Source organism: Equus caballus, chromosome 11 (assembly GCF_041296265.1).
Source record: "Equus caballus isolate H_3958 breed thoroughbred chromosome 11, TB-T2T, whole genome shotgun sequence".
In the NCBI taxonomy this organism is placed as follows: Eukaryota; Metazoa; Chordata; class Mammalia; order Perissodactyla; family Equidae; genus Equus; species Equus caballus.
The window spans coordinates 43,356,555-43,371,873 of NC_091694.1; the positions used below are offsets into that span (position 1 = coordinate 43,356,555).

A 15,319-nucleotide genomic window follows, 5' to 3' on the forward strand; every position below is an offset into this window, starting at 1 on the left:
GGACAGAAGGATCAACCATGTTAAATATGGCATATGTTAAGAAGGAAAGGATTAAAATGACTCCACTAGACATACAACTAGGAGGTCACTCTTGACCTTGACAAGATCAGTTTCAGTGGTGGTGGGAAGATAGGCAACCTTTCCAATTTGACTGTGAAGAGGAGAGGTGAAGATCGTAATCTTTCTTTTTCCCCCAAAGGAGAAACTAGGGCATTTTTTTTTTTTTTATTCTGAGGGGAAGTTGCCATTTGAGAATGTTTAACAACATAGGTGAAGAGAGGAATAACTGACTGACTCACAGAGCAAGGACCCTTACTACAAGAGGAAATATTTAGAACAAATTGATGTATATCTCACTGAACAGATAGCTTGTTTTTCTGATCATGGCCAGTTTACTTTCCTACTTTACTGTAACTCCCACAAACTGTTCTGGAGTATATTTTTACTCATAAGTCTCATACAACAGATATATTTATCTCAGTTTTATTGCGTGAAGAACTAAGATTTTTTATGACTGCACTTTAGGCACACCTTTGGGTTCTTGAATAAAATTGCACTCTTCGTAGGGTTTTCCCTTAAAAAAAGGTTTTCCGCCACAAAAAAAATGAGAAGTTCTACCTCTTCCCTGCATTGGGACCCTTAGGACTCTTTAGTTTGTCTACTATTCTTGTTTCAAAAACTTCACTCAACCTACTAAAAAAAATCCACAAAAACTTTTCAAGAATTTGTCTTTCCCATCATCACCAACGTATAGGGTGATTAGGTCTGCATTTCCAACTCTTATTGCCATTTCAAAGATTATTACAAACTATTAGAATCTCCAAAGCCAATTACATACTGATTACGCTGACCAGTTTACGTCCGAATTCCACAGAGGAGTTGAACTAAGATGGGTAAGACTCAGATATTCTACACGTCAGGGCAAACTTCTCATTCTCAGCGTTACTGGGGGGCGGATGTTTTGGGAGTGGGAAGAGGGAAAAAGGAGGAGAGCAGAGAAACTCCTCTTTCTCAGATTTCAGGGTGAGATGAATGCACCTGACGTCCGCGTGGCATAAGAGCTCCGCCAGCTGACTGAGGCCGGGCTGGACAGGGGCTGGGACTCCGGGCCAAACGGACGACTCCGCCCAGTGCAAGCACTCGCGCGCTCCCGTGAGGGCGCGCACGCGTACGCAGTCTTGTCTCGCGCAGGGCCGGGCCTGTCAGGCGAGAAATCTCGCGAGATCGAAGACTGGGATGACTGTCGGGAGGAGGGGAGTGGTGTTGGGGAAGGGGGGGGAACCTGGGCAGCGGCCGGGTTCTGTGGCTTCAGGGCTTGGGGAGAGAGAGAGGGAGGGTGGCAAAGAGAGTGAGTCGGTGCCGCCGCCTGCCTGAGGAAAGAGGAGGGGTCCCGCTTGCCTGCGCCCTTCGCGGGCCGAGAGTGCGAGGCAGCCGCGAACCTTTGAGGCCTCCCGGCCCCTGGGGACCCCGCCCCACCGCCGGCCGGCCGGCCCGCGGCCTCTCTTCTCTTTGTGAGCGCCCCCTTCCCAGGGGTGGTGGTGGTGGCGGAGGGCTGTGCGTGGGCCCGCCCGCCGAGGGGCCGCGGCGGGGGACCAAGAGGGCCTCGGCTGTGTGAGGACGGGAGGCGGCCGAGGCCCGGGCCGGTTCCCCCGAGGCGGCGGTGGCGGCGGCGGCTCCCGGCTCTCGGCACTTCCCCGCGCCATCTTAGCTGAGCCCAAGCGCTGAGGGCGCCTCTTCGACCCCAGTCGTCCCCTCGCCCCCCCCCCCCCCCCCGCCCCTTGTCGCAGAGCTTGGGCTGGGCGGCTCGCTGGGGCTCCGGGGTGGGGGGGGCGGCGGTCCGTCGCCAGGCCCCCTCCTCCTCCTCACTCCTCGCCCTCCAGCGGAGCGGCTACCCGAGCGCTGCAGGGGGCTGCGCCTGCCTACTCCGCCCCGGACCTCTCGGCGAAAGGGTAAGGGCACCTCTGCTTTGGGAAAGGGAGACTTGGAGGGGGCGGGGAAATTCGGCCCACTCTGGCCTCTGCGTGGGGCGAGGGATGTGGGGGTGGGGTGGGGGAGGGAGACAAGGAGGGTCTGTGATTCTGTGGGTGGGGTGAGGAAGCTGGGGAGCTGGGCGCCCTCCCGTTTTGAGGGGCAAGAGCAATTACATTCCTCTTTCCTGAGGGTCACCGGAAGGGGTGGTGGAAGGGGATGTCTCGTGGAAGGTGTGGCCCTCATAGGGAGACTGGGTTGATGTGCACCCCGATTTAAAGGCGCGAGGTCCCTTTCCCTTCTGGTCCCTCTGCTCCTCCCTCTCCTTCTCCTTTGTAGTGTCTGTGTTATTCTTGGGAAGGGAGACTGCTCTGGGTAGCCTGCTGGATGGATTCCACCCACCCTCGGGAAATCTATACTCCTCTTCCGTAGGGGTGATGGAAGCATTTCTCTCCCCCTACCCTTCCCCCTTCCCCATCCTTTAGTCTGCTGCAATGCTGCAGAAGTCCAAGGCAGTTTCTTCATACACAGGCCCGTGTATACACTGAAGGGAGGGGGAGTAGGGGAGGGAAGTAATGGCGCTTCCCTTGGAAAGGTTACCCTTTTTCCTTCGGTTTTTAAATCGATAACAGTACCGGTTTATACTTTTCCCCTGAGATCTGGCCCTAGGAAGTGTATCTGTTCCTGTTCTTATTGTTGGGGGATATGGCCTCTCGAGAGGGACCCTGCCATGTTAGAACAGTTTTGATGTCTCTTTCGCTCTCTCTTTTAAACAGTGGGGTGACATTTTTTTTAGTGAGCATATTGAGTTTTCGTTAGGATTAAAAAAATAATAATTTTGTACCCTCTCATTTTTTCTTTTTTTTTTCTTCCTATGACTTTTGTACTTCTTGAAGAATTATTAAAGATTATTGCATACAGACGGACATTCCTTCTCCCTGAGCTGTGAATTTTTAGGGTTAATACTATTTTGTAGAACACTGAAATTGAAATTTTCTGAAAATGATTAGGTTACAAACCTTTCTATAGCAAATTCTTTTGTTTCTTAAATGAAAAAATAATAAACGTTAATTTGACTAATTATGCTGTGATAGAATCTATATTCTGTAGTCATTGTCATTTTTCCACTTGTTTGTCTCATGTCGTATTTGTTTAAAACAAATCATCTAGTTTACAGTAGTACTTGTTGGTTTGTCCTTAGTAGAGTAGAAGTGAATAAAAATAAGAATTTTATTTTTATTTTATTCTGCAAGTGTGTTGCTGAGTGCTTTTTTGTGACCAAAGAGTAGTTTTGAAGTCTGTCGATGATACTTTTTTAAGTATTTAGATTTACTGATGATGTGATTTCAAAATGTTCCATATACAGAATTAAATAATTTTTTCACAAAGTGATGAACATGACTAAAATACGTACAGGTGAGAGTTGTCTTGATATTTTACTAACAAGTTGTATTTGGTGTTTAAGCTTTACTTAGTGGGTGACTTATTTTTAAATATTTTGAAAGGCCATCTACATTTAATGTTGTCCGTTAGAACTTTTTTGGTGTGTTTGTTGCATTTTGAAACCTGTTTAAGACAGGAATTTAAAGATAATAATAGTAGTGTTAGGCACTCATTTAGTTTCTCTCATCTTATTTCATTATTTTGATATAGGGAGACACATTAAGGATATGTTAAATTAGTTTTATTTTTCCACAGCCTTGCTTTCTTTATTCCTTTTTGATTATCTGAATTCATTTTAAGTTAAACAACGCTTCTCATTTGAATCTTTATTTCATGACACAAAGCTGCATGTTGTGGTGTGTAGAGTTTTCTCCTATATGGCAAATTGTGCCATAAAGTTTAATTCTTTATGTTAGGGTTTGTTGTGGATAATTAATTCATATATACTAGCGTGTATAAACCCAAGCATACTGCTCAGTAAAGAGTGACTGTTTTTATCTTGGAAAGATGCAGGCAGAGACGATTTATCAGTAAAGGCTAGAAAACTCAAGATTGTACACGGGTTATAGGTAAACTACTTGGTATGTTTCAGCATGCTAGAACTGAGAGTTACTCTTTAGGACAACTAAGAAGAAACTCTGTTTTCCATAGCTGTTAGGAATTCTGCCGAAAGTGGGAATAGTATGTTGGTGATCAATTAGGTAAATTCATTATTAAGGAAAAATTGCCTGAGGGTTATTTCAGCTGACCTCTGATGCCATTGTCAGAAAGGAATACTGAGAGCTGTTAGTCTGGGTTGGTCGATTCCAGATTAGTATGGTACTTCTTATGTTTCTACATAGTTCATCCTCAAAATGGCAGTGTACATCACTTCCTGTTCTTTCACAACTGGCTTTTTCTCTGGATTCCCTTTTAATGACTTAATTTTTGGCATTCTGATATCTGACTTGTTAATTTGGTTATAATTCTCATGTTTTATAGATGGAAGAATTTCTAAGAATCAGCTGGGTTTAAAGCCTTTGAATAGTCTAGGATTATCTTGACAATAAACTGCCTTCCAAACTAAAGGATAGTTTCTCAAACAAATTTGAGAGGTTTTAAAGAAATACAACAGTGTACATGACCAAAAGTATGAGTGAACTGAGTAGAAAATAATTATTACATTTTCTGTAATACAGATTTTGGGAGAATTGTGGATATGGCAATTAATTGAATGTGTGTTAATATAAAACAAGCTTTCTGTATGTCAAGGCATATACATGATATTTGGTCCTATGTTATGATGCCATCCCACTAATAAGAAAGAAACTGATCAGTTACAGAATATGGGAAAGACTGGATGCTCTTAACTAACCATAAAGAGTATAATTTATTTTAAGAATTTGCTGGTACTTAGTAGATATGAATACTTAGTTAATCCAGAAGTTATCTAGGGGGCAACTGTTGGCATTGAAATTAGAGTTGAGATTAATCTGTCATTCAAATTACTGGAAATAAATTCTGTATTTTTTACTTGACTGATTTGTGTATTAAAATCAGTTAAATTTTCCTTTTATCTCTTTTTCATTATCAGTAGTCTCTATTACTTATAATAAGTAAACTCATACTAATTTAACTTTTTAGAAATTAGAAGCTTTTTTGTATGTATTAGATAAGGGCTGCTGTTCAGTTCAGGATTGTATATGAATGAATCTTTTCTAAAAAGTGTTATTTCTAGTCAAATCTTGCGTAAAATTAACATTGTTCCATTAAATAGAGTGCCAACGTTTGTTCATCTGCCTTTAGGTTTCTGTACTTGTTCATGGCTGGATTATTTGTTGATATTCTTCAAGATTTCTTAAATGTAAGTGAAAAAGGTACAAACCTGTATTATTTCATTCCATTATATTCCATTGTTAGATTAAAGTCTTTTAATTTTTAGTGATAAAAATTGATGTTTAATTTCGTTAAAGATATCTCATACCTTCTAAAAAAGTCCATATGAATTAAAGAGTTCTGTGGAGGGACTAGAAACAATTATTTTCAGTTGGAATGTATCTGTCAACATTTGGTAACAATTATTTATCTATCAGTCTCTTCCATTTGTGCTGGAAGCAGACTTTTTGTTCTGAAATAGAATCTAAGGCTGCGTTTTTTTACCCAGTGACAAAATTAAATGACCCCTAAAAGGTGGAAATGTTTTTCAAAATATAAGTGCCTGGCATGTAAATAAAGTAAATAAAAGTATAAGTTACTAAGTTACTATAATAGATATATAGCCTCTTCAGAATGCCAATCTCAGTGATATTATTTAAACATAACTACATTTAATTGGCCTCTAAGTTATCTTTAAACTGAGAAGGGGCTAATTTTTTTCTTGTGATAAAATTATTCAATATGATAGTGTTATACAGATTTAGAAGTAGATGAATTACTTCATTTAGAAAAACACACAAAGTTTAGTTTCAGAGAAAAGCATTAACAAATAATGGAATAGAACAAAATATTCTGATTTGCAGCCACCAAAAATAATAGACACTTAATATACCTTAATTTCACCATTTATTAGCTGTGTAACTTCTTTATGTAACTTTTTAAGCCTCACTTTCCCTGTCTAGAAAATGAAGATAGTATCTACTTTACAGGTTGTTAGGTTTAAATGGGGTAACCCTTGTTAAATACTTGACATATTGCCTGATACATAGTAAGCACTCAATAAGTTGTTGGCTATCACACACTAGCTACTTAGTGTTTACAAATGAATACAGGGAGTCTGATATTTAAGAATGAGTTGCTTTCTGTAATTTTGATTTGAAGTTGGATTTATACGTTTGGAGCTCAACATATATTTTTGGAAGAAATGGTGAGAATTTCTGACTAAGGGTGGCTTACAAACTTTTTGTACCTATAATAGACTACTATGTAGTTCTACAAGAGATTTGCTTTTTCCTTTGTTGAGTATAAAGTCTGTCCTCAAGAACAAAATTTCCTTTCCTCTTCGTACTTCATTTGTTTAAAAGTCATTTGGTATCACTTTTCCACCTCCTGGAGCTCTTTTCATCATCCCTGGCTTTTCACCATCCAAAGTACTCATGCTCTCCTAAGCTTTTTTTAGGTATCCTCTATAGGTGTGTCCTCCCCTTCCAAGTGCTTTGTATTCCACAGTGTATTAATTCAGCAAACATTAAGTGATGATTATGTGCCAATAAGATATGGTCCCTGCCATAGAGGAATTCTGTCTTTTATTTTTTTCCACCTCCTGAATAGTTGTCTCAAACTAGATATTCATAGGAAAGTGAGGACCTTCATGTTGTTGCCAGTTCCTCTAAGCCGTGCTTTTCAAACTAGGTTGGCACCTATTAATGGCTTGTGAATTTAGTGGGTCACAGTAACAATTTTTTTAAAAGAAAAATAATGGGAAATAATCCGAGTGTGGTGGTGTAAGTAAGGTGAGCATTGTAATGGGAAGCTTTTTTTTGTTGTTGTATTTTCATGTGTTCTGGGTGCTCAGTTAAATTATTTTGAAATTTCTTTGTCACCTCATCCGTTTTACTTCTAATCTGATGTCTCTGAAGTATGATTTTGCTTGTTTTTTTTTTTTTGGCAACTTATTTTTTCTTTTTCTTTCAACAACTCTACTTTCAGTCTCTCCTGATTCTAGTCTCTAGTCTCTTTGGTAGTTATGTTGCGCATATTTATCTTTCCTAGGTCTCCAAGCTTGTAAGGTACTCAGGGATTCTGTCTAAAAGAACCTGGGGCAGGAATACCAGCAGTTTTGGGTGTGATGGTAACTTCTGAGGTTACCATATTGGGGAACACGTGTTACCACACATCTAGTGTCACATCCTATATGTGTGAGTGAAGTTTCTCATGAATTGCAGAATTTATTTTTTAAACAAGGAAAACTTTGGGGCTGGCTCCGTGGTCTAGTGGTTAAGTTCAGTCAGCCCTGTGGCCTAGTGGTTAAGTTCGGTGTGCTCTGCTTTGACAGCCCAGGTCAGGTTCCTGGGTGCCAACCTACACCATTTGTTGGCGGCCACGCTGTGGCTGCGACCCACATATGAAATAGAGGAAGATTGGCACAGATTTTAGCTTGGGGCAAATCTTCCTCAAGCAAAAAAAAAAGAGAAAACTTTTTATTGGGAGCATATTAAGAAATATCTTTTATTTTTACTTGGTAGATTTAATTTAAAAATATTAATTGCAAATACATATTTTAATAAGGTTTCTTATGTGACTATTTAAATGAGTAAATAAGTATATTAGGTATATTTTTAAAATTTCAGTGTGTTTCAGTGCATTACATCTAACCATGTCGTTATGTTTTGGTGAATGTTTTTAATCCACTTGTAGTAGTGATGAGTCTCTTGTATTTGGGATTGATTTCTTCTCACTTATTCCCATTGAGACTGAGAAGGAGGTTTCAGAAAAAGTTGATGAACAGTGTTACTAAACAGGTCAAGGTTTTTTCTTTTTTACACATGGAAATTTAGTGTCACTCAAAATTGGAAAAACTTTGTTTTTACCAAAAGTATCCATATCCTTGATTGTAAAGACTAAAATTGCTTATTAACCTATGTTTGTACTTACTCTTCATTGTTGCACAGAAACTCTGTGTGGTATGCGTTATAGTATTTAATATATAGTGTTTAAGTAATCTCATGTTGTGTAAATGGTAGATATGATTGTGATGTTTTATAGGGACCATCAGATTTTAGGAATACAGTATTTCAGTTGGTTTTGTTTCTTAGAATTAAAGGATTCTGAGTCCCAGAAGGGCAATATGATGTCCTCACTTTCAGATTCTTTACCTTGACATAGTTGTTGATGATGATAATTTTTCCTTTATCTAGAAGAGCACAAATAATTAGAAAATAGAATAACGAAAGATCCTTTTATCTTCAGTTTAGATGCTGACAAAATATTTTTGTGTATTATGTATGAATCTTCAATTCTGTAAAATAATGCCTTAAAACTTTAATCAAGAGTAAAAGGATTTTAAGAAGGAAAAGATGTGAAAAATTTCTATTTAGGAAAGAAATGTTCTGTAGTAGAGAAATTTGATTGCTAGCAATAGAAAGTATAGAATTTAGATATTTCTTTGTTTATGTGACATTTTGATTGAACTAATTATACGTATACCTACTAACATATAGTAAACTGATTGGAGAGAGCCACTACGTTCAAGAATAGCATTGTTTTAGAGGAAAATAAAAATGTTGATACATGAATTTTGTTTTTGTAATGTGTATTAGATAATTCAGTACTTTAGAAGAGTAAATTTCACCAGGAGAGTTTATTGTTGTAGTAAAAGCTGTTATACCAAAACTGTAAATAATGGATTGTTACCAAATGAATTTTTTCTTTCTCTGGTTGAATACTTATGAAGTAGATGCTGTTTATTATTTAACATCCTTAATTATCATTTATAAAATAAATGATAAGGATGGCAAGTTTTTTTGTTCATTTTGCTTTATTTTTGCATTTAGTAGTTTTAATATTGGAACTGAGTTGGATTTTGTGCCTGTAAGGAGGGCCAAATGGGTTTTTGAAAAAACTTTTTTTAATCAACGAGAATAGACCTACTTTGCAAGTTTTATGTTTTGAGAACTTTAAACAGAAATCAAATAAGGAACTTTTATTTCTATTTATCAGATTTGGAGTGTAGGTATTTTAATAATGTATCATTCTTTCAAAATTTTACCTTAAGTTAGAGAAGTAGCCTCCCAGTATTTTACAGTCTGTCTACTCTAAACAACTAAATTTAACAAGGCATCTTGCTAATTTAAGAGCCTTGAAAATACAGAGTTTTGTTCAACCTTTCACATGATGGCATGGAATATATTAGGGTAGGAATGGCAAAATAGATACAGTAAGCAAACATCTATAATGTGTTTTATGACTATCTTTGAGGTGGTAAATCCAGTGGTTAACAATAAAATTGCTCTATTATTGAGATATGAAATGTTTATTAAATAATGCAGAAACTTTTTTTTACAATAAATATGTTAAGGTACACCATTGTGTGTTTTAACATAAATTACATTAGATTAAAGTTAGGTGAAATGCAACTCAACAACAAAAAATCAAACAACCCAAACAAAAAATGGGCTGGAGACATGAACAGACATTTCTCCAAAGAAGATATACTGATGGCCAATAGGCACATGAAAAGATGCTCATCATCGCTGATCATCAGGGAAATGCAAATCAAAACTTCACTAAGATATCACCTTACACCCATTAGAATGACAAAAATATCTAAAACTAATAGTAACAAATGTTGGAGAGGTTGCAGAGAAAAAGGAACCCTCATACACTGCTGGTGGGAATGAAAACTGGTGTAGCCACTATGGAAAACAGTATGGAGATTCCTCAAAAAATTAAAAATAGAACTACCATACGATCCAGCCATCCCACTACTGGGTATTTATCCAAAGAGCTTGAAGTCAGCAATCCTAAAAGTCCTATGTACCCCAATGTTCATTGCAGCATTATTTACAATAGCCAAGACGTGGAAGCAACCTAAGTACCCATCAACAGACGAATGGATAAAGAAGATGTGGTACATATATACAATGGAATACTACTCAGCTGCAAAACAGAACAAAATCATTCCATTTGCAATAACATGGATGGACCTTGAGAGAATTATGTTAAGTGAAATAAGCCAGCGAGAGAAGGATAATCTGTGTATAACTCCACTCATATGAGGAATTTAAAAATGTGGACTAAGAACAGTTTAGCAGATACCACGGGAAAGGTGGGGTGGGGGGTGGGCACAAAGGGTGAAGTGGTGCACATACAACATGACTGACAAACATTAATGTACAACTGAAATTTCACAAGATTGTAACCTATCATTAACTCAATAAAAAAAAAAGTTAGGTGAAATGGTATCTCAAATATTAGTATCCATTATTCTACTTTATCTTATTCAGGTGGCATTATAATAGGAGATAAAACATTTTCATGAAACTGTTCTTTTTTTAATCCTTTTGAAGCGTAGTCATTAAACTATTTGATTTACTCATGCCTAATGTAGAAATCAACTTCAATTTAACACTTTTTTGAGATACTCCCATAAGTTATAATTTATGATTTGGCAAAAAACCAAATAATCCCATTGGAAAATGGGCAGAGGACCTGAATAGATATTTTTCCAAAGATATACGAATGGCCAACATGTACATGAAAAGATGCTCAGCATCACTAGTTACTGGCGAAATGCAAATTAAAACCAAAATGAGATATCAGTTGAGTCCTGTTAGAATGACTATCATCAGAAAGACAGAGAACAAATGCTGGCATAGATGTGGAGAAAAGGGAACACTTGTGCACTGTTGGTGGGATTGTAAATTGGTACAGCCACTATAGAAAACAGTATGGAGGTTCCTCAAAAAGTTAAAAATAGAACTACCATGTGATCCAGCTATTCTGCTTCTGGAAATATATCCAAAGGAAACAAAAACACTTAACTCGAAAAGATATCTGCACCCCCATGTTCATCGTGGCATTATTGACAGTAGCCAAGACGTGGAAACAACCTAAGTGTCCATCGATGGATGAATGGATAAGGAAGTTGCGGTATATATATATCTATATATAGATATATATATACACACACAGAATTTTGCTTCCTCAATCAAAAAGAGGAAGATTAGCTACAAATGTTAGCTCATGGCCAGTCTTCCTCACCAAAAATATCCCCAAAAGACAAAAAATATAAAACCTGAGGAATCCTACCATTTACTACATCGTGGATGGAACTTGAAGGCATTATGCTAAGTGAAATAAGCGAAATAGAGAAAGACAAATACTGTATGATCTCACTTATATGTAGTGATGCAGGCTTGGTGAGCTGAGTCGCTGAAGGAACGATTTCTTGGACTCTTAAGTTCTCATAGTAGTGCTCTTTTATTCAGAGAATAGCGTGGGGACAGGACCCATGGGCAGTGAAGAGCTGCAATGTGTTGAGGGTAGGTGTACATTTATAAGGCATAGGTGATGTGGCATCTAATCAAAACAAACAAAAAAAACTCCACCAAATTCGTAGAGATCAGGTTTGTGGTTACCAGAGGTGGAGGGTATGGGAAGGGGGAACTGGAAGAAGGTGGTCAAAGAGTATAAACTTCCAGTTATAAGATAAGTAAGTACTAGGGATGTAGTGTACATCTTGATGACTATAGTTAACACTGCTGTATGATATATAGGAAAGTTCTTAAGAGAAGTAGATCTTAAGAGTTCTCATCACGATGAGAAACTTTTTTTCTTTTATTTATATGAGATGATGGATGTTAACTAAACCTACTGTGGTAATCATTTCACAATGTATGTGAACCAAAGCATTGCACTGTACACCTTAAACTTATACAGTGATGTATGTCAATCACATCTCAATAAAACTGGAAAAAAATTTTAAAAATAAAATATTCTTTCTATCCAAAAAAATTTATGATTTGTTGGTATGTACTTTGAAAACACCAAATCAAAATAGTAATCGATGGAATTGAATTTAAAGACTAGCAGTTTAGCCAGTAAGCTATGTAGTTTTATTACCAAAATAAGATTCAGTAGTAATACATGTATTTATTATACATCTTTTGAGTGCTATATTCTAAGCACTGTGCTTATCAAAATGGGTTTGGTCATGACACGTTTATTTAGTATACATTTTTGAGTGCTATTTGCTAGGTATGGTGCCAGGATACAGAAATGAGTAAGACTTGATCCCTTCAATTTTTTAGTTTAGTAGGCATACAGACTTGTAAACAAATACATACAGTAATGCAGTGCAAGTTTTCTGAACCATGGCAGTATTGGCATTTTGGGTAGGATAATTCATTGTTATGGGGATCTGTGCTGTTATTATAGGATATTTTGCAGCATCCCTGGCCTTTACCCATTCGATGCTGTAGCACTTCCCCCCTCAGTTATGATGATCACAGATGTCTCCAGACATTGCCTAGTGAACAAAATCTCCTCTGATTGAGACCCACTAGTGTAGTGAATGCCAAGGTTATGGTAGTGGAATGTACAAAAAGCTGTTATAGCACCAGTAAAGTAGAGTTAAGGGATGTTTAGGTGGAATGACTCCTACGGGAGTGAGATTTTATGAGGGTCTTGAAGAAAAGTAGGAGTGGAAAGGGTATTATATACCTGAGACCATGGAAGATCAATATCTAAAGATTGATTACTGATAGTTTGTGGCTATGGCTGTTTATGTGGTGTGAGATGGATTATTTGGTAAAATGCAGTTGAAAAGGTACTTTGGGGCCATATCTTTTTTCTTTTTCTTTTTTTTTTAACTATTTAATTGAGGCATAATTAATACAGCCAAGTGCATAAATATTAAGTGTAAGCTTGTTGAATTTTTGTAGTTGTATGCACTCATGCAAAACAAGATATGGAACATTTCTAGCACCTCTTACAGTTATTTCTTGAAGGACTATTTTTGTTGTGCTCCTAATTGATGTGAAAATCATTATAAAAACAGGTGTGATATCAGATTTTTGTTTTAAAAAGATTACTCTGGAGGTATTGTGGAGAATAGATGGGCAAAAATTATATGTAGGGAGATTTGTTAGGTTATTACAGAAGTCTAAATAAGGAGTAGAGCTAACATCATGGATTTGAGAGAGATTAAGGCAGAAAAATTGATAGAATTGGAGGCTTACCAGAGGTAGGGAAAAGGATATGTTGTGGATTACTTTATTTTGCAAGGGAACAAGGAAAAGATAATGATTTTGGCTTTCGTTGTGTATCAGTCAGGAGAGACCAGGTTATGTTGTGATAACAGACCAGAAATTTCAGTGGCTTTTAACAGGACAAATATTTTTTGCTTGACATGCTATATATGTAGTGTGGGTTGGTGTGGAATTCTACTTGTTCTCACTATGCAATGTCACAGACTAATGGAGGCTCCATCTCAACACATGGTTCCGTGATCTCCATGGCGATGGAAAGGAGACTTGCTAATAACTCTCTGGCTCTTAGAGTGTCTACCTAGAAGAGGGTAATGTCATTTTGACTTATCGTTCATTGACCAAAGCAAGTCTTAACAGGCTTAAGAGATTTCACAGAGGGTAAGGAAGTGCAGTCCTACTGTGTGTCCTGAAGAAGGGAACTGAAATATTTCAGCCATGGTAAATATTTGTCATGTGTTGAGTTATGGCTTATTTAGTCTTTTAAAAAGTGAATTATGTTGACATTTATGGTAAGAATTTTAGTAGTAATAAGAGCCATCATTTACTGAGCATTTACTGTGTGCTAGGTACTTTAAGATATATTTTTATTTTTATTTTTTTATGGCATCTCTGCAAGGTAGATGGCAGTCTCATTTTAGAGTGGGGAAACTGATGCTCATGAGGGTAAATAACTTGTTTAAGATCACATAACTAGGGGACGGCCCCGTGGCCGAGTGGTTAAGTTTGCATGCTTCACTTCGGCAGCCCAGGGTTTCGCTGGTTCATATCCTGGGCGGGGACGTGGCACTGCTCATCAAGCCGTGCTGAGGTGACATCACACATGCTACAACTAGAAGGACTCACAACTAAAAAAAAACATTTTCAACTATGTACCAGGGAGCTTTGGGGAGGAAAATGAAAAATAAAATCTTTAAAAAAAAAAAGATCACATAACCAGTGAGTGATAGAGCCAGGAGTACGTAAAGCCTGAACTAGTTGTACTCCGCTTGGTTGAGTAGAACCTACTTGGCAGTAGGTTGGAGGGAGGAAAAGACCCTCTTTGATTAACTAATCAATCAAAATTAATTAGATTTAATATTGTTGATTAGACAAATGAATTAGCAGTGTTATTTTTCATCCAAGATTTTTCTGAAATTTTACAAGTTTACACTATTTTACTGCATTTTAAAGATTCACAGATTAGGGGCTGGCCTGGTGGCGCAGCGGTTAAGTGTGCACATTCTGCTTTGGCAGCCTGGGGGTTCGCTGGTGTGGACATGGCGCCACTTGGCACGCCATGCTGTGGTAGGCGTCCCACATATAAAGTAGAGAAAGGTGGGCACGGTTGTTAGCTCAGGGCTAATCTTCCTCAAAAAAAAAAGACTCACAGATTAAACGTGCTGTTTCTTATCCATTAATTCTGTTTTTTACCACCTTCTGATTTCTGCCTCTGTCAGTCTGCTGAACCTGTTCTCTAAGCCTACCTTTTTATTATAAGTGTTTGAATGTGAGAATCTTTCATCAGTTCTTTGTACATGAAATGCTCGTGTATGGGATTTACTTCTCTATTACTCTTAGAAAGTGAAAATTTCCTTTCAGGTATGTGAATTGCTAGTCACGGGATGTTGGTAATTAGAATATGAGGGAGTGTAGCTGTTGGGAATAGAAAAGTCAGGTAGAAGCCTGAGTCAGGAGTAGGAATTTTTTTTTTTATTGAGTTATTGATAGGTTACAATCTTGTGAAATTTCAGTTGTACATTAATGTTTGTCAGTCATGTTGTATGTGCACCACTTCACCCTTTGTGCCCACCCCCCACCCCACCTTTCCCCTGGTATCCACTAAACTGTTCTTAGTCCATAATTTTAAATTCCTCATATGAGTGGAGTCATACACAGATTATCCTTCTCTCGCTGGCTTATTTCACTTAACATAATTCTCTCAAGGTCCATCCATGTTATTGCAAATGGAATGATTTTGTTCTGTTTAGCAGCTGAGTAGTATTCCATTGTATATATGTACCACATCTTCTTTATCCATTCGTCTGTTGATGGGCACTTAGGTTGCTTCCACGTCTTGGCTATTGTAAACAGTGCTGCAATAAACATTGGGGTGCACAGGACTTTTGGGATTGCTGACTTCAGGCTCTTTGGATAAATACCCAGTAGTGGGATGGCTGGATCGTATGGTAGTTCTATTTTTAGTTTTTTGAGGAATCTCCATACTGTTTTCCATAGTGGCTGCA

The 15,319-nt window shown here is 37.9% G+C and overlaps 1 protein-coding gene across 3 annotated transcripts in view; it reads left to right on the forward strand.

Moving 5' to 3' along the window:
• The first annotated feature begins 1,220 nt into the window (after window positions 1-1,220).
• The window catches only part of TAOK1 (TAO kinase 1), a 149,784-nt gene continuing 135,685 nt past the window's right edge, over window positions 1,221-15,319 (forward strand). Inside the window, exons 1-2 of one of the 3 annotated variants that reach the window (XM_023651622.2) lie at window positions 1,285-1,949; window positions 5,197-5,254. The gene's annotated coding sequence lies outside the window, so the exon portion shown is untranslated. Of the gene's footprint in view, window positions 1,950-5,196; window positions 5,255-13,342; window positions 13,536-15,319 lie in introns of those variants that run through there. The other 2 variants (XM_023651621.2, XM_070225687.1) reach the window with 2 other exon arrangements.